Here is a 26,880-nt window from a genome sequence, read left to right as displayed (position 1 = left end):
GGGAGGTTGAATTGTATACAGTATATGTATGAGGTATGGGACCTCATACATATACTGTATACAATTGAGTTGCATAATGGGGTCTACAATAACATGTAGGATTGCCTAAAGTCTTTACACATACCAATCAATGGTGCCCTACAATTTACATATTCAAATGTCATCATGTTTAAATGTCAAACATACACATGAAAGGCAGAGTGAATCCATAAGCTTAACTGTTTCTGTGGATGGCTACCCTAGAGGTAGTCTACATCCATGTTGTTCCACTTCTGGGATTGCTCCATTGCAGCCGGAAATTCCGCCGGATGTCTTTCTTTTCGGCCGGATATCCGTTACCATCCGCTTTCTTTGTGTTGGAATTTTAAACACCGGTGGATTTATGAGGACTACGGTGAACTGCTCCTCAGATCTGTGCAGGGTAAATCCAGACAGCTATCTGTCCAATCTGAGTTTTCTGTTGCACGACGTACACATGTTCCACCAAAACAAGTTCCTTCCCGAGGCTATTTTGCAGTGGCACCGGGGCTCCGTTCGGTGCTTAGCGCCGCCCATGACGATTGTGATTGGTTTAAAGAAATGCCAATAAACCAGAGCACGTTTTTCTCCCATCCCGGAATGCTGCGTGGACTAGCCAGACCCTCCTCCGCAGCGCTGTTGAGGAAGGTCTGGCAATGCAAGACTACCATAGGGGCTACCTTACCTATAGGCTAGTAAGTATCTCACCAATGTTGTTGAGGTTGTTGTTTTTTCTTAAATGTTGGATTCGTGTTAATGTATATTTGCAGGCATATTTTAATTTTGGGGGTAAAAAAAATTTCAAAACAAAAATCTGGCAGCACACCTGCAGTGATTTTAAGGACCCCCAAGGGGTCGCAGTCCCCCTGTTGAAGACCTCTGCTTTAGATAATAAAATGCCCAGTTCCCAGGCATTTAACCAAATTTCATTGCAATCCATTAAACAGTTTTTAGGTATTTCAGTCAGGACCAAAGTGGTGGACCAACCAACAGAGGGACACTGTCATCCCTAGAACATCATCACAGAACAACAAATTATAGAAGTTGCGCATAAAAATAGATTTTTTTTTTTTTCGACATCAGCAACATATTCTGTTGTTTAGGTCCTCTTGGAGTAGATAAATGAGTCAAATTGTTCTCTGGCAGTGAAGTAAATAATTCAAGGGCCCTGTAGTTCACATAAACAGATCCTATTTTACTGTCCGGGCCGTTTTGCCAATTTGTTTTTACCACTTCCCACAGATAAGTGCAGACACAATCTCTATGTTCTTCTATCATGAATCCAAGACACGTTAATGCAACAGGACTTAAAGATGAGGAGAACCCTGGTTGTAGCGTAGTTAAATCCATGCCACAGATAACAGAAGAAATTTTTCAGGAGCACATAAGAGTGAAGCTGTTAACACGTGAAGACAAAGTTGTTAACAGGAATGCTAACAACTGTATCTCCTTTCCAACTGTGGTCCTGTCATTATACAGTAATCATGTTCAGGTGCAGATTCCCCAATTTCACCCAATATGCTGAGTCATAATTTGCTTTTCCACTCCATGGCACACTGATATCAGCACCATCAATCTGCAGCATTCCTGCAGAAGGCTAGTTATTATTTCAGATCAGTCAGCCTTTCATTTCCATCAAAGGAACATCTTGTGAATTGTCAACACACATAGGCACATTATTGGTGATAACCACTTTCACACTTGAGCGGTTGACAGAGTGGTATGACATGAGGATGGATGGGCTGCAATCTTCATCTGACTCTGGATTTGAATGTTATATCTCACAGTATGCTTTGCTTTTGTATTTTAAGGCCCTGAATACCTACTTTCTCAGGCTGTTCTCATGAACCATACGTTTCGCAAAGCTACGAAAAGATAAGCACTGTAACTCATATGATTTCCAAGTTGTTTTTTGCTGGGCGCACCACATTGACTGCTGCCGTTTAAAAACGCGGCTGGCCGCATAGCGAGGGGGTCGGGGTGATAGGTGGGGGTTAACGCACAGGACTTTCAAGCCAGGGAGTGGAGTTCGCTTCCCGTGGAAAACAAAAGACTTTCCCAGAGGAAATGCATGTTCCTTGGAAGTGTTTTAATACAAACCACAATCTTTTTCCTAAACTTAACAATTCGTTTCGGTGCCTAAACTTAACTTTTGTTGCCACATAACACTCACTTTTCCTTGCCTAAACTTAATCAAAATGACCGGCAGCTTGCAGTGCTCTGTACCCGGCTCACAGTCACCTATTTTCGGGTAACTGAACCACCAACTATCGCTGACCTGGCTGAGCACTGTAGCTGGTGTCGCAGAGCTCTGTAGCGGCTTAACACATCTACCAACTGCCGCTGGTACGACGAGCTGTGACGGAGCAACGTAGCAGCGGCTTAAACAGCTAGCAACTGTCGCTCTGTAGCCGATGTCACATGACCTGCTGGCGGTCTCCTAGTTTTAATATATCTTACGTTTTAGTGTGCATAACTTTTCGTACAATATCATACGAACCCGTTCATGAGAATGCGTTGACTTTCTTATCAGTTCTTACTATAAGCTATGAGGTCCTATATGAACACATACTAAAGATAACTGACGGCTAATAACAATAATAGTTTTTACACCGGGACTGTTTCTGGATTTTTGTGTTTTGTCTGCACTTTTCTTGCTTGTTTAGTTTGCAAGTCGATTGGCTGGCCAGTCATTAGCCATATTAAGGTGTTTATGTGTTATTTGGTTTGGTTACCCCTTTATTTTACCTCCATTTCCCCGCTTGTTTTTCCTGCACCCTTACTTTCTGTCACTGGCCTGCTAAAGACAAAAAGTGGGCAACCAAAATGTACTAAATATTTCTGGAGTCGCGGTGCAAGTGTAACGAGCGGCGCACATTTTGGACAAAAAAAGTTTCGCAATTTCAGACAATCATCAGGGCTAGTGGAAGACTGTTGGAGTGCACCTTTAAATTAATACTGTAAACAGGTTTTTCTTTGGGTAAAAAGTCGAACATAGAATATTGGTTAGGTGCATGTAACATTAAAAAGTAGTTGATATTACCTTTCAAACAGTCTTATGATCTCCTTCAAATTCCGTTTTGCATTGAGCTCGCTTTTTCGGGCTGTGCCCGGCCGGGCTGGGGGCAAACCCAGCCACCAGGCGCTCGCTGACGGATAAGCGGAAGAAGATGGATGGATGGATTAAGCTCTAATGTGCAGACACTGTCTGCCATACAGTACAATACAGGTCAGACAAGAGAGTGTGTGTGTGGTGACTTCTAAATTCTTAAAAAGGATAAACAAGTTTAAAGTCATAATCACATCGGTCCTCACTGGCAACTGCTGTCCAATATTTGTTAGAAATTCCCAGTACTGATTCTACTCACCGAGAAGATGTGGCGCTGTGCAATTTAAGATTAAATCAAGACAGGGATGGAAGCTTTGAAATACAGCGTATTGATTGACATGAGAGAGGAAAATGAATAACAGCCTCAGACAAGGAGATTAAATTATTTCTAACTCGGCTGGATGAGGTGCTGAAGATTTCACTTTGCAGCTCACACTTACTGTAAGGTCTTAGACAGAAAAGTTTAATGGTGGGAAATTTACAGTAAAGCTTTTTAACAGTAAAAAACATTGCATTTTGAAATTAATATTTTTGTAAACGTGATGTGAGATGTGATAAATCTGTTTGGAGATTTTCAGCAATTGCCTGTGGTTGATGTCATTGTGTGATTAAATGTGAGTGGAGTATTTGTGTCTACGAGCATGTTCGCATAGATTTCACTGAAAGCTCATCTAATTTCCTTAATCATAATTTGCATAAAGATTGAATAAGTCTCCTTTTGAGGTCACATTTATTTTCTCAGTTCTGTGTGTGACACAACGCTGCATTAATGAAAGCCTCAGTATTCAGGTCACTTCGTAGAAGTGTTGGGGGGCAAAACAGTCATTATATTAACAGCAGAATGTGTTTGGCACCAATGGGTTAGATTAGTGTGTTGTGTAATTAGGCAATGTGTGATCATTTGTGATGTGTATTAATTTATTCCAAAAGTATGTGTTGTGAATATTTGCCGGCATCACTTTCAGAACTTGTGATGTGTTTAAAATGTATCTGGATGGAAGTCACAAAACGCAAGCAAGACCTTCATATCTGCTAGAAAAGTCTCTATAGTGTGTTTATGAGTTATTGACAAGACTGTCAAGACAAAGAGAAACAGAGATGCCGTCGTGATGACTGGATGTCCCAACAGAGGCAGAAGCAGCACTGAATGTGTGTCTTTCTGCACTTGCATTGCACTTTTAACAAAAACACTGATACCAGCTGAGCTGTCAGGCCTCCTCCTTCTCTGCTTCATCAGTAACTTTGCCAGCTGGCATACTGAAAGAAAAAAAAAAAAAAAAAAACAGACAAATGAGTTTCTTACAGAGCCACGACAAAGATCATTATTGCATTTGCAAAGTCAATGGATTGTTGAGTCAGTTATTGTGCCATATGGTAACCAGTTTCCTGTCAAAAGTGGAAAACGTGACAGTTACTACAGAGACTTGGCTGGATCCTGGAGTGCTGGTGCCATTCAACCGCATGACTCTCCTTCTCTGTGCCGATCAGACGGCCACATTCTGCTTCATGATGAATTATGCACAAGTAGGAGCAGCTGATGGGATTACATTTCACTGAAATTGTACCTCGTAAGATTTCAAATAATAAAACTGATTGATTAAAAAAAAGTCTCTGTAGTTCAACAAATTCCTCAACTCAAGTTTCAGCAACGGCTTTAAATGTTATCAGCCGATTGAATGGGCGTTATCAGTTGTTTATCACTACAATAGATATGAGGCAGTATGGCCCTACTTTACCTCCTAGTGCCAGTAGGTCGGTATCATCTATAGGTGAGCTGGATCAGCCATCCAGTCAGAGCAACTGCTCGACCGCGGCATTGTAAGACAACATAGTTTGAACAGCGACAGTAAGTAAGTAAGTGAGTAAGTAAGTAAAACTTATTTATATAGCTATTAAATGGATGTGACCTTATACATTATAATTTCATAAAAAGAGCGAAACTCTGGGGTGCCTGGGAAGCTCACATGGTAGAGCATGCGCCCATAGGCGACTTTTTTTTTCCCCGACGGTTTTGTCACCTTTTTCTTAGTTTTTTCTCCAAGTCTTTGCTAAGTCTTTGTCGCTTTTTCCGACATTTGTCGCCTTTCGACATTTTTTTTCGATGTTTTTGTCGCTTGTTTAAAGCTACATTGTGTAAGAATTTCTCCCATCTAGCGGTGAAATTGTATATGACAACCAACTGAATATTTCTTTCTAGCCCTTCCTCCTACGGTGGCCGAACCCAAAATTAGCTCTCTCCATCATTTACACGCAGCTGTTCTAGCCACTCCAATATTAACTTTGGTCTTGTTGCTTTGCCTGTCGCGTTGTCGTTTTCTCTTTTTCGCTTCCCTGGCGAGTAATCTCCCCCTTGCATTTGTCACGGTGCCATTAGGTGTAAGAAGCCGAAATGCGGAGGTACGTCCCTCTTTGGCTAATGTATTTTAAAGATGGAGGTGCTACATGCCTGTCGTCATTCGAGCGAGTCGGTCATATGTATTCTGAATGATTCTGAAAGACAGATTCTACGCTTACAAGAATACTTTGATTAGTTGGTGGAAGTAATTACATATGAATGAGCACACATTTGTGAAAGAACAAAGGGGTTTTGCTAAGAATAAACCAAAAAAATTACACAATGTAGGTTTAAAATATATGCAGACATGTCCTGGGTCCTCCCTAGATAGTTGGGAGATCTCAACACCCCCAATGTTGAACCCAAAGTTACCCCCTTGCATGCGCCCCGTATACAGAGGCTCAGTCCTCACCGCAGCAGCAACGGGTTCAATTTCGACCTGCGGCACTTTGCTGTATGTCTTTTCCCCTTTCTCTCCCCTTTCGTGTCTAAGCTGTTCTATCAAATACAGGCCCTAAGTATGCATCAACTGAACATTGCAGCACTTAACTGAAAAGCATGCATCAGAAAAAGGTCAACTATATGTTAGAACATTAAGAAATGTTATTTTGAAAATAAAGCTTGAATGAAGAGCCACACTTTTGCTCAGGAAACTCCGTAGGTCAAATGGATGTGACCCTATACATTAGCTACAAAACACAATCTTTTAACCAAAGCGACCACACATGTACCGACGCTAAAATTAGGACTATGTGCCGCTCCTCTTCGACAGTGGTAATGACAGGTGATGACAGATAAAAAGAGAGTCGAGAGCGTGAGAAGATAAAAAGTGTCCGACTTATTTCACATTGCTTGAAGGAAAAACAAAAACCCTTCATATCTCAGAAAGTAAGCCCAAATGAGGAAAAATGAAAATGTATACGAGACAAAAGATAATTTAGTGACTACACAGACTGACAGGATTAGTTCTATATTAAACCGACAGTTTAAAAAAAAAATGGAAGTTAAGACTATTGTGATTTTTTTTTAAGATAGAGGAGCTTTGCAGGATTTGTTGGCCCCGAGTTCTGAAAATCAAAAGCATGTTATCAACGCCTGAAATGGAGCCTTTTTTTTAAAGATAAAGACTCTTCCTCTCCTCCTCGCAACATCCACCCCCCCCACCCCTTCTGCTGTGGTATCTCCTTTAATGGCTCAGCAGTTCTCATGTATGATATTGATGAGAAATCACGTCACGGTGTCATCTGTACTGTAACAGTGATGGATTGCGCTCAGAAAGCCCTCTGCTAAACAAGGGGTTAAATTGCCAACAAGATGAATAGCCACTAGCTGCTGCAGAGTTGTAACCATGGTGACTGCTTTATTGGCAAATCATAATGATGAACCTGAATATGCATCTCTGGGTCACATGCTAATTTGAAGACAGTGCAAGAGCGATAGCCCTGATGGAGGAGCATTCATAAAGCATGCAGAAAAACGAAACAACAAAGACTGGCTATCAAACATATTTGTCTAATTCTGAGACAATGTTTCCGAAAAGATTTCCTGGTCGCTTGTTAAAGAAGTAGAGATACATCTAATCTGTAATGCAAGAGTTGTAACAGATTTTTAGGGAATGGTTTTCTTCAGCTGTCTGTGGAGTGACGTGAAATTGTGCCAAGTGATACCATCAATCCCTGACTTTATTCTCAGCAGATTATGTTTTAGAGTGAGGAAGTTACTTTATAGTTTTTCCAATCCGCCCACATGGGAACTTCTCATGACCCACTTGGCAATTCATATAATTTGTCTCTTTAGTTTCTGTTTGTTAGTTTGTTGTTTATGTTGTCTGTTTAGGGTTGGGTACCGAAACGCGGTGTCAGTAGGTGGCACTGGTTCCGACGTAAGCAGTAGTAACAAGACCGAATAAGAACGGAAATTTCGGTGCCTCATTCCAGAAGCATCGCTGCATGGGACGCTATGTTACCGTTAGCTAGTAGCTGGATTAAACACGATAAATAGGATTAGAATAAGAAGGTCCCTCAACCTATCCCCTTTGTGTCCACTCTTGAGGGAAATGTCATAGAGATGGTTCACACCTACAAGTACCTTGGTATTTTGTTTAATGACTCCCTGACTTTTAAGCCCCATATAGACAATCTTGTGAAAATGCTTAACCTAAAATTGGGCTTTTTCTTTCGAAATAAATTCTGTTTTTCTTTTGGAGGCAAAAAAGCGCTTTGTTAATGCAACATTTTTATCTATTTTAGACTATGGAGTTGTACATGAATGCTTCTGCTAAATGTCTCCACAAGATTGATATTGCATATCATGCTTCTCTGCGGTTCATTACTAATTGCAAGGTCTTGACCCATCACTGTGAACTGTATTCTCGAGTGGGATGGCCTTCTTTGTCCTCCAGGAGGCTGGGTCACTGGTATACTTTCATTTATAAGGCCATGCTTGGTCTTTTGCCTTCCTACATCTGTAATTTAATCTCACGGAGGAGTGTTGGCTCTCACTGTTTGCGTTCGAATGATCTTTTGTTGCTCGCTGTTCCACTTGCCCGTACAGAACTGGGAAAAAGGGCTTTTGTTCACTCAGCCCCCCACACATGGAACATGTTGCAAAAAGACTGGAAATTGACTGAATTACTTTCATTGAACGCTTTTAAGTCCAGATTGAGAGCACTTGAGTCGATCCTTTGTAATTGTTTTTCATAATGTATATGTAATCGTATTGTATGTTTATAACTTTTTTGCTGCTTCTTGGCCAGGACTCCCTTGAAAAAGAGGATTTTAATCTCAATGGGATTTTTCCTGGTTAAATAAAGGTTAAATAAATAAAATAAAAAAACAATGGTTAACATGCTGACAGCTTACGTTAAGCTGTGTAAAGTGTGACTGTATTTCCCTGTAGAGGATTCCAACACGTACAGTCCGCAGCTGCCGAAAAAACAACACAAACGGTACGTTTACTTGAAACTCGCCAGTAGTCAGTAATCGGGGTATTCCTGCATGTATACACCTTAACCGGAGTATGATCGGTTTAAGCGTCTGCACATGCTCCAACTACCCATATGGCCACGCCAAGACCCGCCCTTCAATAGCATTCACACACTACTATTGGCCAGGCGTCCATGCTTACACAAGGTAACGTAACCCGATTTGTACAGGTCCTATCCCCTGACCAATCGGCTATCCCAACCTTAATCACTCGAGGTCAATGCCTAACCCCAACCAATTGAGCTGCTATTGAAGGGCGGGTCTTGGCGTGGCCATAGTAGGAAAAAAAGTGGGCCTCCGGACTCCGCTGGAGTGGCTTTTGAACCGGAAATAATCCTTCAGCGCTGTGAGCATAGAAAGTTAATACATGGACAAAGTGACGCCGTTGTTTTCAACGGAGACCAGTGAAGTATATTAGAAGCACTTTTCCAGTGAGGGCTGAGCATTACTGCGCAGCCTCCAACTGAGCTTGAAGACGTAGATGTGACGTGAGCAACCTATCTGAAAGTTGTAAGTCTTCTGGTAGCTGTGCCAAAAGAAATCTCAATCATTCCCAATCTTGCAGAGACGGAGAGCGTAGGTATATGTAAGGAGATAACATAGGCACAGGCTAATTACTGCTAACTAAAATGCTAGTTAACATTAGTAATTCAACTTAAACAGCTAATGTAAGTCGAAACAGCCTGCGAGCTTCTCCTGTATTGTACTCTATGCGACAGTAAGTCACGTGGTTATGACACAATCGGCGGGTGAGTGCTAAGTAGCATCAAAATGGCGCAATAGGAGGTACGCTTTGTGGAAGCTGGCTTACCCCCTTGGCTGTGAGTCGCGTTGCCCAATTCGGGGCATTGGCAGCAAAGAGGCTGCGGCTAAGGTCCATCTGTTTTACTCCCCGCTGAGGCAGCAGCAGACACCGGGAGATGACTAAAAACATTGTCCATCTCCGGGCTGTCAACGCTATTTCGGCAAAAAAGTGGAGGGACCGAGCAGCCCCTACTGCAGCCGCTGGTTAACGTTAGTTAGCTAACGAAGGTAGCATGCTAATTCCACCCGACACTGGGCGACACTTGTTACAGATATAATGAGCCAAACAAGTTGTCAGTCTTCTGGCGAGAGCACTGTGTGTTCCTATGCTGTGACAAGAATGTGTAAATGAAACATTAAATTGTTACATTTGACTAATTTAGTGGCCGATCGGTGTAATTTTGACATAGGTCAACCGAATAAAAAAGCCAGTTGTGCGTTGGCAGAGTGCCTCCTCCTGCACCGGAGGTAGAGTTACGCCCGTTATTCTTCCCATTTTTCCCCGCTCATGCAGGGAGAACTGGCCTAACCCAGTTATTCAATTATCCGGGGTAAGACCGTACCCCAGTTACTGCTGTGCAGGGGCAGGGTGTATAGCTCCAGACACAGCACCCCTGCTTTTCTCTGCTTCTCTTCACAGTCATCATATTTACCTATCGTATAATCAATAATATAGTGCCTCTCCTAGTTATGCTATTATAATTCTAGACTGCCGAGGAAGTTTCTTCCTTCTTATGACACGCTCTTTTCTTTTGTTTCCTTTTATGCACATCCTGTCCCAGAAGTGCTTGTTACTAACCTAGCTCTGGGGAGTTTACTCCCCGGAGTCCTTATGTTTCTTCTTCGCCCAGAACATCGCCTCGGATTAGGGTGACACCAAGATCTGGGTCTTGGGCGCAGCTGTCGCTATGGACCTGCTACACCCTGCTACGCTATGCGATTCCCTGCAATGTCCGGCTACGTCCTGCTGCGTCCTGCCGCGTCCACCCATGCTCTGCTGTGCCACGCTACATCCCGTACCGTCATAACCCCAACCGTCAGACACCGCCCACCAAGAGTCTGGGTCTGCCGAGGTTTCTTCCTAAAAGGGAGTTTTTCCTCGCCACTGTCGCAATAGCCACTGCTAATGCTTGCTCTTGGGGGAACTATTGGAATTGTTGGGGCTTTGTAAATTATAGAGTGTGGTCTAGACCTACTCTATCTGTAAAGTGTCTCGAGATAACTCTTATGATTTGATACTATAAATTAAATTGAATTGAATTGAATGTAAACGCAATGAGTAACTCCTTAGTGTCCCTCCGAGCTACTGTACCCAGCCTCTGTGTGAAGATGGTCTCAGTCACTGTGAAAACATCCTCTGTCACACTCCCGTTGATAGGATTAGCGTAAAGCTGTGGGCAGGAATGGGGAAAACTCTATTTTACATAATATGTTTCTGTGTTTGAGATGTTTCTGAATTGACACGTGGGAGCTTAAATGAAATGTTGACACAAATACACCTCCTCCCGAACATGCAATCAAAGACGATACCTTCTTCCTGTGGGAGTTGGCGGTGTGCAAATAGCTGTGAGAATGTGCCAGAATGTTATGTACAATATATTAGTATAGTTGCCAGTGGCTTGATGACTACTGGTAACTACTGTCACAGCTGCCAGCTTTGGGACAAAATGAGAAAACTGTGTCCTACTTTCACTTTTTTCCCAGAAAACTACTTATGAAAAGTACTGTTTGATAATACCGTGGCCTTCCTTATCCTCCCCTCCCTTGCCATGCAGCCAAATAAGCCCCCAAATAAAATTATTTTCTTTTGTACCCTTGTAATATATTCATGGCACAGGAAAACAGGCAGAGGATCAAGATCAAGCAGCACAGAGAATATCAAATGGAATATATTCATGGGGCTGTGTGGGTTCTCTCTGCGGCGAACAGGAAAAAAAAAAATCAAGCGTATTTTATATATAGGATACACACTGACACTGCTTGGAGGCGGGCATGTTCTGAAAGTAAACAACAATGTCGTCACATGCTGTGTTGACTGAAAGAGATACTGTTGAGGAGAATGTGTGGCCACGAGTCTGGTTTTGTATTTATGTGCAAATAAAAATCATTACTTGTTGTTTTGTAATCACTTTAGGCATGAGGATTTTGAAGGATTTAAACATAATATAGTCATTTAATGTACAGTCTAAGTCTGAAAAAAAAAAAAAACAATTTCTCCCAATTTGGTAGCCAATTACACCCAACCTATTATCCAGTAGCAATGGACTACAGATGGAATGTAACCCTAACCCTAACATAGGGCCTAACTTTCAGTGAAAAAAACATTATTAGAAATGTGGGAACATAGGGCTGTGGGACCATTGGGCTGTGGGAACATAGGGCTGTGGGGCCATTGGGCTGTGGGAACATAGGACTGTGGGGCCATTGGGCTGTGGGAACATAGGACTGTGGGGCCATTGGGCTGTGGGAACATAGGGCTGTGGGGCCAATGGGGTGTGGGAACATAGGACTGTGGGGCCATTGGGCTGTGGGAACATAGGACTGTGGGGCCATTGGGCTGTGGGAACATAGGGCTGTGGGGCCATTGGGCTGTGGGAACATAGGGCTGTGGGGTCATTGGGCTGTGGGAACATAGGACTGTGGGGCCATTGGGCTGTGGGAACATAGGGCTGTGGGGCCATTGGGCTGTGGGAACATAGGGCTGTGGGGCCATTGGGCTGTGGGAACATAGGACTGTGGGGCCATTGGGCTGTGGGAACATAGGGCTGTGGGGCCATTTGGAGTAATTTAATTTATGCACCGACACATACAGAAGTTACTTTAACAAGTCGTCATATACTGTACCTAAATGATAAAATAGGAACTTTGTCGGTGTGCCTTTAAAAACGATCCATATGACCATTACATGAACAATTCATATAGCATCGTCTGCCAGCTGGTTGAGGTTTGTAAGTTTAGGCAACTAAAACAATTTGAGTAAGCTTATGGAATGGTCACGGCCATTGTTAAAAGAAACTAGTGACTGCTGGTAGAAGACAGGATGTGAAACATGGTCTCAGCTGACACTTCATCTACATCATTGATTTAGTCCTTTTTTGCACAGGCACAAGATGACACTTGTAAATTGAAAAATGTGAACTCATCGGTGTAATTTAAAATAATCAAAACTGACCAGTGCAACCGCCCCAAAAACCTATAATAATTTGCTTGCTACATAAATAAAGACATATGCACCATAACTTGATGCAGAAAAGGCACAAATTGTTCAACGCATTTTCACAAACATGATATAATACAGTATGTATGCACACCAAAATGTATGACATCCTACGAAATTAGGACACCGCCGGCTGGTCATGTGACGCCGGCTGGCTACGAGCTCCATGACACTGAGCGGCAGTTGCTAGTTGTTTAAGCCGCTAGAGAGCTCCGCGATGCTGGCTACGGACCTCCGTCACAGCTCGACTGTATCAGCGGCAGTTAGTAGATGTGTTTAGCCGAAAATGGGTGACTTTGAGCCGGGTAGAGCGCACAGCGAGCTGCCACTCGTTTCGGCGGATATTGTGGTTAACTTTAGTCCACTGAATATAAGCGTTTTGCCGCGATAAAAGTAAAGATTAGGCACCAAAACGAAAAAAAAAATAGTGGTTTGGATTAAAATACTCCAAAGGAACACGCATTTCCTGGGTGGAAGTCTATATTTTCCCCAGGAAGAGAACTCCGCTCCCTGGTGTGAAAGTCCTGTGTTTTTACACCCACCCATCCACTCCGACCAACTCCCTCTGTGGCCAGCCGCGTTCTTATACAGCTGTCAATGTGGTGCAACCAGCAACAACAAAAAAACGTGGAATGCTTACGAATTACAGTACTTAACTTCTCGTAGCTTTTTGAACAAATGGTTAATGAGAAAAGGCTGAATAATTGCAGAAAAACTCATCAAAATGCAGGAAAGGAAGTGTTTGGTATGCTCAAAATTTAAATTGTGCTTTAAAATGGAGCTCTAAACCCCCAATGTTAAAACCCAAAGTTACGCCCTTGAACTTATGTTGCTTTAAAAGGAGCCCTGTGGATTTTTGTTGTTTAAAAAAAACCCAGAAATTACTGTTAAACTTACCAAAACGCTTCTCTACTGTAGTCATAAAACATTTGCAAAGCTGATTTTTTTTTAAGTATTTTAAAATTCAGAATTGTTACATCCATGTTTACTTGCTATCAGTCTTCTCTGCCTGTGTTGGTCATCAGGGCATACACTGAATGCAGAAGACCAAAACAATGAGCTGGAATAAATTAAAACGCTGTGTAGAGCTGAGGGGCATCTGCAGACTCATATTTCTCTCTGGGTTAAGACTGACAACGGTTTGCACATTACACATAGCTATTTTAGCCATGTTTAAATACAAATATTGAGTTGCAGCTTTAAGTGTGTGAATAACTCTCTACCAGCTCACATGGTAGAGCATGCACCCAGTGAAGTTTTGTTGCTTTTTAATGTTTTTTTGGACACTTCTTTCGACGTTTTTGTGGCCTTTTTCTTAGTTATTTTTTTCCAAAGTCTTTGCCCCTTGTTTTGACGTTTTTATTAGATGTTTTTGTCACTTCTTTTAAAAAAATGTCCAGGGACCTCCCTAGATGGTTGGAGAGTTACCCCCTTGCGTGCGCCCCATACACAGAGGTTCAGTACACGCCGCAGCGGCAACGGGTTCAATTTCGACTTGCGGCCCTTTGCTGCATGACGTTCCCCGTCTCTCCCTTTTTGTGTCTAAGCTTCTTCCATCTTCCGTCTTCGTACGCTTATCCGGTGATGGGTTGCGGGGGTAGCAGCTCCAGCAGGGGACCCCAAACTTCCCTTTCCCGAGCCACATTAACCAGCTCCGACTGGGGGATCCCGAGGCGTTCCCAGGCCAGGTTGGAGATATAATCCCTCCACCTAGTCCTGGGTCTTCCCCGAGGCCTCCTCCCAGCTGGACGTGCCTGGAACACCTCCCTAGGGAGGAGCCCAGGAGGCATCCTTACCAGATGCCCGAACCACCTGAACTGGCTCCTTTCGACGCGAAGGAGCCGCGGCTCTACTCCGAGCTCCTCACGGATGACTGAGCTTCTCACCCTATCTCTAAGGGAGACGCCAGCCACCCTCCTGAGGAAACCCATTTCGGCCGCTTGTATCCTGGATCTCGTTCTTTAGGTCATGACCCAGCCTTCATGACCATACCATGTGTCTAAGCCATCTTATCAAATAAAGGCCCTAAATGCCACAACAACAAAAGATCTTTAAAGAGCGACACTCACCATAGGAATGTTTCGGTGGTGGATGGGTCAAACAAACAGAACTTTGGGCGCCCAGATAGCTCAGTTGGTAGAGCAGGCGCCCATGTGTAGAGGTTTACTCCTCGATGCAGCGGCCACGGGTTCGACTCCGACCTGTGGCCCTTTGCTGCATGTCATTCCCCCTCTCTCTCCCCTTTCAAGTCTTCATCTGTCCTGTCAAAAATAAAGGCCGAAAATGCCCCAAAAAATAATCTTTAAAACAAACAGGACTTTCAACGGGTAGACCGGTGCTTGTGTCCCGTTTGAAACCAAAAGTCAACAGGGACTTTTTCAGTATAGTATGCAGCAACTGAACATTGCAGCACTTAACTGAAAAGCATCAGTGTTTCCCACACATACACTAATTTGTGGCGGTGCGCCACACAATAAACACCGGCCGCCACATATTAACCATCACAACTAAATGCCTAACCTTAACCCTTACCCTAATTCTAACCCTGATCCTAAAACCAAGTCTTAACCCTCAAACAGCCCTTTAAAGTTGTGGGGTCCTACTATATATATATATAAGCGACTTTGAGTTCGTGAAAAGCGCTATATAAATTCAATTTATTATTATTATTATTATTATTATTATAATATGTAGCAGCTGTGAATCAAATAAACGTATTATAAATAAATGTTATGTCATTTTTTTACTCTTACACTGAATGTTTGCTGCTTCAATCCAGATGAGTATTGAAAAGTATTTTCCGCGACTGAAAAAGGCACGTGTTGAGGATGAGGACCAGCCTGAACCGGAGGTATCAGTCTGAAACAGAGCTGAACAGTCCGACCAGTGTAATTAGTTATGTTATTAATTTGTTTACAATATTTTCAGGCTTCAACCAGTGCTGCTCAAGCAGAAAGACAGGGTCACTGGGAGAGAAAGAGATAGATTCGTTAGGCATTGAAGAAAGAGTAGGAGGAGGAGGACAGCATCCAACAGCGTGTCCTCCTCAGTTTTTGATACTTGATTGTTATGAAAATAAGTATTTTACCTGTGACTGACTTACTGCATGACAAAGAGTCACGTAATACCCTTCTATAACTTCTGTCCCATTCTGGATGAATCTGTTTTCTATACAAGTATGTGGATACAAAGCCAATCCTAATTAGTCCATCTGGGAGCGCATTGATCTGTGCAGCCGAGGCCTACGTGCAGTCTCTATCAATACCAATACACATCTGGATGCCAATTAAGCTTTTGTCTCCACGCTGAGACACTCTTCTAGTCTTGCGTGTAAAACAAAACGGGAAACCTGTCATCACCTGCACTCATGACTTTATTTTTTTTCATGCATTTCTTTATTCATCTGTCATTAGCGATCCTGTGTGCGGAGGGATGGAGCTGACATCGCTTTGCTCTAAAGGGATTGTGCTCATTTGACGGCTCAGTCGGATTTATTTTGATTCAGTTTGAATTGGGACAAAAGAGAAAAAACCTATATGCATGCCTTGAGTAGTAATGGCAGCAGCAGTCTAAATATAGGAATCTCAACTATAGCAGGGTAAAGTTGGGATCCCACAGAGGAGCAGAAAAAAAAATAAAAAAAAATTTCCAGCACTGACTTTGAACTTTATGCCTATGAATTCTTTTTAAGTTTAAAGCTGTGGTGCACCCCAGTTCTTGTAGGTCTTTGATATCGTTGTCTCTTTGACTTCCAGATCAGCAGCGTTAGGTGTGGAGCTCAGAGAGATCACACTTGTTTACTGTAGGCCACCGTAACGTGAGAAAAGGGACTGATCATGCTTTATTGTCACTCTACCTGCAAAAAAAACAAACAAATCAGGCAAAATGTATACATCAAAATGCACCAGAGTTCTTTTCCTACGCTGATCTCCAGGTCTAACACTGAAGCTTGTTTACCGTGTTGTGCATAATGTGATTTAGAGGTAAGTTTGGCACGAATGTCAAAAATCCCACCTAATCGCGTTTAATAAATGTCAGGAAAATTTGCAAGACTGGGCCTCTGTGACTGAGTGGCTGCAGAGGAAAAAAAGGCTCGGCGGGGAACACTTAGCACGCACAGCAAAAAGGTTACATGTCTTACAGGGATTGCTGCTTTTCCCACTTTGACATTTTGTTCTGATGATGATGACTTTAATGTTAGTGATGTAAAAATGTCAAGGATCGTCTGCTCTGCGGATGAGGGAGGAGTGGCATTCAAGGTTCTTCAACGCTTTCAAATCCATTCGGTATCAAGGAGGATTTACCTCCCACATGCATACATTATAAACAGGCACTCAAACACAGACATGAACCAATGCAAAGGCATACAGCTGGCAAAGATGCACCAACTTTTGATTTGAAAGGTGGTTGTTCACTCGCCTGAATTTGGACAGCGTTGACTACAATTTCAAGATCCCCCTTCTCCTTTGTTTCTAGTTTCCCCTGAGAGCTTTCTCCTGTCTTGATATGGGTGCCTCCCTGGTGAATGGATGAAAGATTTTGCCTATAGTCCCTAAGGAGCGGCCCTGACAAAAATCTATCCAAAGCCAAACTTTTGTTCTCGCCGCCAGTGCAATGATAGTGCAGATTTTTAAAACAAAAACATGCCACCTCCTGTCTGTCTTGGGGTTTGTTATTGATGTGGGGATTTCTGTACCTGCTGCAGACTACTGTGCTACTTACAGGGATATACTCATCGACGGTAACCCCGGATCTGCAGCAGTCTTTTTTTTGCGACTACATCCATTAGAGTTAGAAGTAGTCCCTCGGGTGTTGCAGAGAAAGGACCTGGAGGCTTATGGATCTCCAAAATTAAGCACCAAGGAGCCACATTAGACTAAAAGCCGCTTGACAAGGAAAGTAAATCACTGTATGATTTAAATTCCTGCTGGGAAGCTGGACTCCCATGAGATTACATTGTTTCACCTTTGGAGACAGTTCTTATGCAGGCTCATTAAAAGGAACACGGCAACTTATTGGGACTTTAGCTTATTCACCGTAACCCCCAGAGTTAGATAAGTCCATACATACCCTTCTCATCTCCGTGTGTGTTGTAACTCTGTCAGACGGCTCCACCGGTAGCTTAGCCTAGCACAGATCCTGAAGGTAACAGGTTCCAACTAGCCTACTGCTCCGAATAAGTGACAAAATAACGCCAACATGTTCCTATTTACATGTTGTGATTTGTATAGTCACAGTGTGTACTAATAACAAGGTCACATGAGACACAGCTATCTTCTAACCGTATATAAACTGGGAACTATATTCTCAGAAAGGCGAAGCACTGCTACTTCTGCTACTTGGGCGGAGTGATATGCTTGCAGCACACGAGAAGCACCGGACAGAGAGTAGAAATGCTTCGCTTTTCTGAGAATATAGTTCCCAGTTTATATACGGTTAGAAGATGGCTGTGTCTCATGTGACCTTGTTATTAGTACACGCTGTGACTATACAAATCACAACATGTAAATAGGAACATGTTGCCGTTATTTTGTCACTTATTGGGAGCAATAGGCTAGTTGGAACCAATTACCTTCAGGATCTGTGTTAACCAGGCTAGCGGTGGGTGCGTCAAACAGATTTACGACACGCACGGAAATGAGAAGGGTATGTATGGACTTATCTAACTCTGGGGGTTACGGTGAATAAGCTAAAGTCCCAATAAGTCGGCGTGTTCCTTTAACCTCTGCCCAGTTTTTTTTATGTTTATGCTGTGCGCTGGTGCTGTTGCAAACTTCTGAGACAGGAAACACTCAGAGAGGGTGTAGATGAGGGCACTCATTTTCTGACAGACAATTACAGTGTTGCACTCGGTTGTTTACATGAAAAGTAGCAGATATATTTGTGTCGAGAGAGAAGTTCAAACCCTGGCAGCTTTCACCTCTGCACAACTGACCAAACACAGGCTGAAGTGGGTGTGAATATCGCATCCACCGATTCAAGACCACTTAAATTACAATAAACTTGTTAAAATTATTATGGGATTTTTTGCATCGCTGGGCAAAGAATTAGCCTGGTCCTACCAGACTCTCATACATTTCATTTGTAGATAGACTCTGGCCACTCTCCATTAACAAGTGTTAACTTCCTTGAAGGCGGGTACTCTGTTGAAGTTTAAAACTATTGGATCTGCCCAGAGCCACTCTGGATCTGCCAGAACCAATCGCTAACGTTAGCTAACGCCAACTCCTTCACCACTAACGGAGCGAGCTGGAAAATCAAACTTTTCCTGAACCCCGTGGGGAGGAGGGCCACAACATCATAGCCACCAACAAAACTCAGCAAAGACTGTTCTCGCTCGGTCTTTAACTTCTGGATATTCGGCAGCATTGCCACAACGGACCGAATGGCTTCGCTCGCATCTTTCTCTGCCGCAATTACGGAACTACAACTCAAACTAGCGCACAAGCTCAGTGTCATTGTTCTCAGCTACTCCCTCTGTTCGCTGATTGGACAGGTAAAGATTGGCCGGAGAAAACCCAAGACTATACCGCAAACCCAGACAACGTACTGAAGGAAAATGAAAATTGAGTGGAAGTACGTAGGAGGGCGGAGCCAGGCTAGCAAAAAATCCATTGTGCAAAAAATTTTCGCTGGGCAAAAATTCCATAATAATTTTGAAGTGCGTACAACAGCTTTCAGTTCATGAAAAGATGTTGGTTTTAAGCACAAGTCAAGAGTTTCTCAAATCAAATGTAGGTTGGGAGGTCTGCTAAAGTGTTACATTTCCATCAGTTCAGTGAATAAGGTTGGGATTTTTTCTCAGCCGTTCTACGGCAATGCAGGTCAATCGCTTGGTAAATAACACCATGACATACTTTTACATTCATTGCTTTGCAATTTGGCAGAACTTTTTTTCAAAAGATAGAATGTGACACATCCATATCGACTGAATTAATGATTAGAAATGAGCTTTATGGTGCATTTTAAGGGCAGTCAGAGTGCTTCATATTCAAATTAAACAGCCGGTTTGGGATTCCAACTTCTCGTCACAACCACTCTCATACTTCACATATCTCGGTTAGTGTCCCCAAGAATAATGCACACACACACACAAAAAAAAAAACTTAATAGCAAATGGCTTTCCACATGGGGCTGGAACACAGGGAAAACAAGTAGCTCAGGAGAATAGATTGAAATGTGCTTCTTTATATTTAGCCACTTGTGAGGTGAAGCTCATTAACATTGATAGTCTCAAATAGGCTAACACTTCGCCCCTGTTATCCACCTATTTGAATTACATTGAGACGACTGACCCTCTGTCAGTGTGATAGATGTTCCTCAGTAACTGCAATTCAAGTTGAGTAATGACAATCTTCCTCTCTGTTGCCGTTTCTCTCTCCATCCCATAATGGCTCCTCTGAGAGCCATTATGGCATCTGAGATGGCCATTTGACTGCTAATACTCTCATCTCTTTGTTACTTATGCAGGGCTTGACATTAAGCTTTTTCAGCTTCCTTCGGGCAAGTGTCCGAGATGTTTAAGTTGCCTGATATGGAAACTGTAGGCCTATTAAAAAATAAATATAAACAGGGATTTGGACAATTATTATAATTTATTAACATACAAAACATACAATTAACTAGTAGCAATTACATAGCGGGGACGGTTCTAACTTATTACTTCAATTACTGGAGGAACAGGTGCTTCAGGCTCCTGGCTTTTTCAGCTGTAGTGCAGTGTTTTTGTCTTTTGATGTTATCATGAGCACTGAGTGTTACACGTTTAGTGTCAAAACTGGATTCACAGCACGTTTCTACACATCACATCTCAATATTCTTGGACAATTATGTACAATAATTACTTGGTGCAATAATTTATCAGCTACATTAGATCCGTAAAAATAACTGAAAAAGTTGTGGCAGCCCATTCCCAGGACTTTTTCCCGTATTGAAAAACAGAAATTTTGTGTGTAGCTACAGTAAAAATTAAGAACATTTTCTGGTATTTAAAATTATCTCATACAAAGCTGCTCAGTTAGTATACTTCTGCAATTAAATCTGTTCTTTAATTAATTTTGAAGCAGTTTTTTACACCGTTTTGACACATTTTTTTCCCCCCAACTCTTTTTTTGGTGCTTTTGACTCTAGCTAACCCAAGTGCTGGTTAATAATTGACGATAATGGTGTTGTGAACAGCTATGTAACTCTGTTAATAACTATGTTAGTTGTCAGAGCACAGATAAATGTCCCATAATGCTATTCGAAATGTAAATAAACAGAAATACAACTAATAATACACGGTTATTTTTTAGAGTGTGGCAAATGAGTGACTGTCTTTTTTTTTACCACTTTATGACTGATGAAATTAAATGACACAAGTATCCACTTGGGAGGTTGCTGTACCCAGTACATTTTTCAACCAGCCAGCGATTGCTGATGTAAACTCACAAAATGTCAAGAAAGCTGGTCTTCTTACACCCATACTGTAACCCATTTTCGTTATTAAACAGAAAAATACAACCGTGCACCTTATAAATTCAAGTTTCTCTCTTTCACCGAACTGAAGGCCTTCACACGCCCCAGGTGTGACCAATAAAAGACACAAATCAAAACTGCCGGTGAGGTGAATTTGGGACAGAATTGAATAAAATATTTGAATATTTGAACCAGCTCATCTTCCAATGATGGTTAGGATGTGGCTGGGACAGTTTGGGATGAAGCAAGAGAGAAAACGTAGTCTCGCTTTGCCAGACCTTCCTCCACAGCGCTGCTAAGGAGGGTCTGGCTAGTCCACACAGCATTCCGGGATGGGAGAAAAACGTGCTCTGGTTTATTGGCATTTCTTTAAACCAATCACAATCATCTTGGGCGGTACCAAGAACCGGGAAAAGCCACGCCGCCACTGCAAAATAGCTTCGGGAAGGAACTTGTTTTGGTGGAACGTGTACGTTCAAAAGTTGTTTTAGTCGTGGAACAGAAAACTCAGATTGGACAGATAGTCTAGTTAGCTGTCTGGATTTACCCTGCAGAGATCTGAGAAAAGCTTAACCATAGTCCTCATAAATCGACCGGAGTTTAAAATGCCAACACAAAGGAAGCCCAAGGCAACAGATATCCGGCCTAAATGAGTGAAATCCGGCAGAATTTCCACAACTGAGGAATCCCGAAAGTGGAACATCAAGGATATAGACTAGAGAAAACGTGAAAGAAGATGCTGTGTGAGCGGAAGAGAGAGAGTGTGATCGAAGCAGAGGAGAGTTAAAGTTTAGCAGTGAAGAGCGAAGGGTGTCCTGTGTCTTGTTTCCCCGTCTGCGGAGTGGAGTGACAGGCGGTAAGCCAGGCCCCCAGGAAGTACGCCAGGCTTTGAGCCAACTTGACATCGTGGCCAAACAGTGGAATTACAACTTCCGTGTCCGTCACCTGACGCCATGGGCCCAAAAAGACTTACACACATAGACTTACATGACGAAACAGTCTGTCAATGAGATAATAAATGTTTTTGAGTGTCACAATCCCCGCAAAAAGACTCGTTTCACTATCAGAATTTGATCCATTCGGTCCGATAACATTTGGAAAGTGTGGGCTTGCTCTATGGGCCCCATAGTGCGAAAGCAGCGGCGATCATCCAGGTAATTTTACACGAGGAAGTTGAACTTTTTTGGCTTCATGCACCAGTGAGAAACTCTCAAACGCAGTGTTGCTTAGTTGTAACAGTGTTATTGTGAAAAGTAAGACCGGAAAGAGTGCCATTGCTGGCCTTTTGTGTGCTACTGGGTTAGCTCGCTGAACGAACCTTACATACATTTTTCACTTGCCCGATCGGATAACTGCATGAGGCATTCTACTTGCCCGAACACAGAGTTTCGAGCGCTGCGTATCGAAACGGGAGTGGCAGGTTATGCCCTGTGCAGAGATCTGCTGAGACAAATCGCTGCAGGAAAAATATGTGTGGCACATGTTAGATTAATGAAAATAATCTCACAATGTTCTACAATAAGCAGTTGAAAGTGTTGGGTTTGATAAAGTAATAGGCCTGTCTGCTGCTTTAATTTTCTATTCCATGTACCGTGAGCACTCCGTTTCCCCTTTCCCCCACCTTGGAAAGGCTATTTGGCAGTACAGTCATCCAGAGGGAGGATGGATGATCCAAACAGTTCTGCCTTATTTTCTTCAAGGGTCTTACCTGAGCTCAGAGGACCCACCCCTACCAGAATAGCGGCTGTTGGAACGTAGACACGTTTGAAGTGTAAATATTCCACAGGTCAAAGACTGCAACTGAGAAGTCAGATAACGCCGTATTTTTATCCATGCAAAGCAACTTTGATTTATTTCACACACTTTATTCTTGCCAGGCTGCAGACAATGTTCGGGATCTGCCAGCGGTGGATATGAGTAATTTTTCCTATTTTTATGGTGTCGGTTTGAAACTATATTAAGAGCAGACAGCTTGCAAGAATTTTCTTTGTAAACAGAATTTAGAGGGAAGGTCTGGAAGTTGCAGAGGCTATCCTGTAAATAAATTATCACAGATTCAGGACCAAAGTGAACAAAAAAAACAACTCAATTTGAATCTGTTTTTCTATCATTAGCGTTTCTGTTGTGAGGGGCGGGAATGATGCTGAATTAGCCAAACTAAACAGTCAAAGGTTCTCAGCGCATGGGGTTTCTTTTTAAGAGACAGCATCGATGCTCATCGTCTAGGATAGTTTCAAACTCTCAACTGAGCCAGTTTAGCCAAACATCCCATTATTCTAGTAAAACTTGTTGTGAAGCCGATGTGAGGAGACATGCCTCATTTGGTATTCATTAGAAAGGCTCCCATTGAGCCTTAACCACACTCATTAGGCAGAGGCTAAATATTTAAAGGATAGATCCAACTAATTTCAATGTGTGTAATTTGCTACCTATCATGAATGCTGAAAATGTATTTCACTTAATTCAGAGTGGAACCTTGCTTATCACACCTAGGGCAAATCAATCAAAACAAGTCCTTTCAACGCAATATCACTCACTTTACATGTGTTCTAATAGGAATGGATATGCATGTCTTTCAGTAGATGTAGGACTTCATTGTTTGCATTGCTCAAACCTTTGCATGTTTACTTTGCTTGCTGCTGCTGCTTCCACAGCCTTAATGTCATACCAGAAGAAACAGAGAAACTGACTCTTTGCACGTTTGCACCTTGGAACTCCCACAGATCTAAAGTTGTCTATTCCTAAATGCAAAAGTAAGCCTGAATAATAGACACCGTTCTCCATTGTAAGAAATACAATGAAACACTTGATACTGTGCCTGAACGCATCCTGTGTAATCACTGACAGCACTGAAGCTGCTGCTGCTCTGCAAACATGCTGTATTAGACATTGTGTATTCATCATCATGTATTATTTAATATCAGACAAGAGCTAATATACATTATACATATTTATAGAATATATACACATGTGTAGCAATGGGTAATTAGACATTTTCTAGTATTCTATTGCAGTGTTCGTGTTTTTGGAATTGGCCCCATGTACATTTCAACAAGCTTACAGTAAGAAATACACTGTGTACTCTTGGTTTAATTTTCAAAGGATGCGCTGGTTTATACCTAAGCTTGTGATATTTGCCCTCATATAAAAGTAGCTTTGGTGTACCAAGTGCATATCATATTCTTTGGGGCTTTTGTGCCAGTGTTCCTGTTCCCTAACCCCCTCAGCTAAACACCATTATGGGGCCCAATCTAGAAGAAAATAAAGTGTGACCTACATGGAGGAGAGGTTGAGTGGACCGTCAGTTCCCTGAGGTGCTGGTCATGCAAGGCCCCCTGATGCCGCCATACATTACATATCTAACCACCTCTTTACTAAATTACCAGCGAAGAGCACTCAAGACATAAGAGCCCTCAGACCTCCAAGGAGCATAATGTATCAAATAATCATGGCTTTAGTCTGTACTCTGCTCATGTTTCAATGCACACCAAAGCTGGGAAAAAAACATTTTACAGTAGCTTTCTCTGCGTCTGTGTAGGCGTCATTTACTGACTTGCCTTTACTGTAACCCTTCCTGTGGGCATCTTAGCGTGCATACAGCGATATTATTGATAACAGATTAGCAGGCCATGTACTACTATGAATCTATGCAAATAAAGTCACCAAAACAAATGAAACTACAAGATAGTTTGCCTTTATTATTTTTTTTTTTTTAACTTTTGGCAGCATTTGCACAATCATGTCATTCAGAGCCAAAGCTCTTATGTTAAGCCAAAAGAGATGCAGTCCTGCAAGCAAAGTTACATATAATGCACAAACACCCTAATAAGGTTGGACAACTACTTCAGCAGTGAACAATATTGCAGTGCCAATCGATAACATTTTATGAGCTTTATTCGAATGACAAAAAAAACTGTAATGGGGCACACACTATGTGTGGAAATGATCTGGCAACACAGTGCACAGGCCATTTGCATTGGAATAAAAAAAACAAAAGTGAACCTTGTAACTCCAACCTTGGTGATTTTCATGTTTTTGTTGAAGGTTTTCATGCAGCAGTTTGGCTGTAGCTCAGGTGGTAGAGCAGGTTGGTCCATTAATCTTAAAAGATGGTGCTTTTTGATTGCTGGCTAGTCAAACCAGCCCAGGATCCCGAGGTACACAGGTGAATGATGCTTTGCACTGAAAGGACTGCATTCATTGCATGTCCAATGACAAAGACTATTCTAGTCTCTATTCTATGATTCTGCCCCTCATGATTTACGACCAATGCCAAAGTTGAGTGGCAACACAGGAAGAAATGTGGCCTATATGAAGCGAGGCAAAAGTATGGATATGGAGATCATATGACCGGAGTTCGCTGCCCGTCACAGACATGCAATTAGCGTTCACATTTTTTATTATTATAAGTCTTTTAGCCTTGATCATGTTTTATTTTTCCATTACCATTATCTTCCCATACAGTCTTCCTTATAGTATTTGGCATGTGCAGATATAATAGAAAGTGATTCAAACAAACAGGACTTTCACCCAGGAGAGTGGGGTTCGTGTCCTGTTTGAAAATAAAAGTAATACAGTGACTTTTTTTAACTTTACGGAACAAAAAGAGTTGCGTCAGGTTCACCGTCACATGCGTTACCGGAAGTGAAGTAACGTCTGATTTTAACCCAACCCACAATGTTTTTCTAAACTTAGGCTAACTAAGTTGTTTTTGAAACCTAACCATTGCACAACGTTAACGGCCGCAACCTTTCCGTACTCTGATTTAGATATGAGGACGGAAACCGCTCCTGTGGGTGGTATTTCAACACATTCTCAGTCTCCCATCACGTAAAATACGGACGCTTGGTCATGTGCCTTTGGCTTTTGTTATTCACGCTGAAAGTGCGTCCTTTGGCGTTTGTTATTCACGCTAAAAGTCTGCTTTAGCGTCGGGACTCTTGACGTCACTTTTGACGCTCTGGATCGCGACGTACTGACAGACATGCGGCACAAGAACGGGACAGTTAGGTTTAGGAAAAGATCGTGGGTGGTGTTATAAAATGTACCTTTCTGTGACACGCAGGACAAGAACGGGACACGATCCCCGGTCTCCTGGGTGAAAGTCCTGTGTTGTTTGACCCATCCACCAACCCAACCAACCTCCTTACACGGCATTTCGGTCTTTCATACTACTTGTTACCGTTGTCGCTCTTACTACAACGTCATCTTAAAGCGCCGCGTTCCATACATATGTTGAAGGGTACTTTTTGCGTCGTGTCTGACTAAACTTCACTAAACACTCCTGTGGGTTGTATTAGAGACTAGGAAATGCTTCTGAGAGGCTTATTTGTGTCTGAAGAGTTGTTGTTATGAGATACAAGGTGCCCATTCAACAGCTATTTCATGCATACAGTACGCCTTTCTCACAGCAGACATTTTGACTTGCGAAATGACCGTAAACTATTACGAAATTTACTTTTAATGTTTCTTCTGTCTGGTATTGGTGTTGCACATATTAACTTCTGTAGACTTTGCTGTCAGCCAACCCCTCCACCCACACAGAAACCACTGCAATTTTACAGACATCTTCTTAAGTGTGTTTCAAGCTACAGCAGCAGTGTTATTGCCTTGGGTTGTTTGAGAGTGATAGAGACAGAATTGCAGAATACAGAAGCTACATTGCATGTGCTGATCAAATTTGTCCAATCCCCTCAGTTCCACTGAAGTCTCCTCTCTATAGGGGAAACAGCTGCAGTAAGGAAGCACAGGATGCTTTGGAAGCATTTTCACAGAGCAATAATCTTATGGTAGGAATATATTCACAGCACGGCATGTAGTGAATTAGCAGATACTGAACTTCATAGAACAGCAGTTTTGGGTGTCTTCAGCGCAGCTTGAAGGGAGCTGAATTTACATTTAAGAGAAAATGTTTGTAGCTTCTGATTTAGGCCAGTTTATTTGTATCCAAAACACA

General features: G+C 42.3%; 1 long non-coding RNA gene across 1 annotated transcript; it reads right to left on the bottom strand.

Moving 5' to 3' along the window:
• Positions 1 to 1,259: 1,259 nt before the first annotated feature.
• LOC116039976 lies at positions 1,260 to 24,614 on the bottom strand. The gene is made up of 3 exons (XR_004102547.2): positions 24,603 to 24,614; positions 5,902 to 5,909; positions 1,260 to 1,954 (listed from the first exon to the last, which is right to left on the bottom strand). It is a non-coding gene; the product is annotated as an uncharacterized LOC116039976 (long non-coding RNA).
• Between the last annotated feature and the right edge of the window lie 2,266 nt (positions 24,615 to 26,880).

This window comes from Sander lucioperca, chromosome 23 (genome assembly GCF_008315115.2).
Source record: "Sander lucioperca isolate FBNREF2018 chromosome 23, SLUC_FBN_1.2, whole genome shotgun sequence".
NCBI classification, from domain to species: Eukaryota; Metazoa; Chordata; class Actinopteri; order Perciformes; family Percidae; genus Sander; species Sander lucioperca.
The sequence above is the reverse complement of the archived record's forward strand: the minus strand, read 5'-3'. Positions and strand labels throughout refer to the sequence as shown.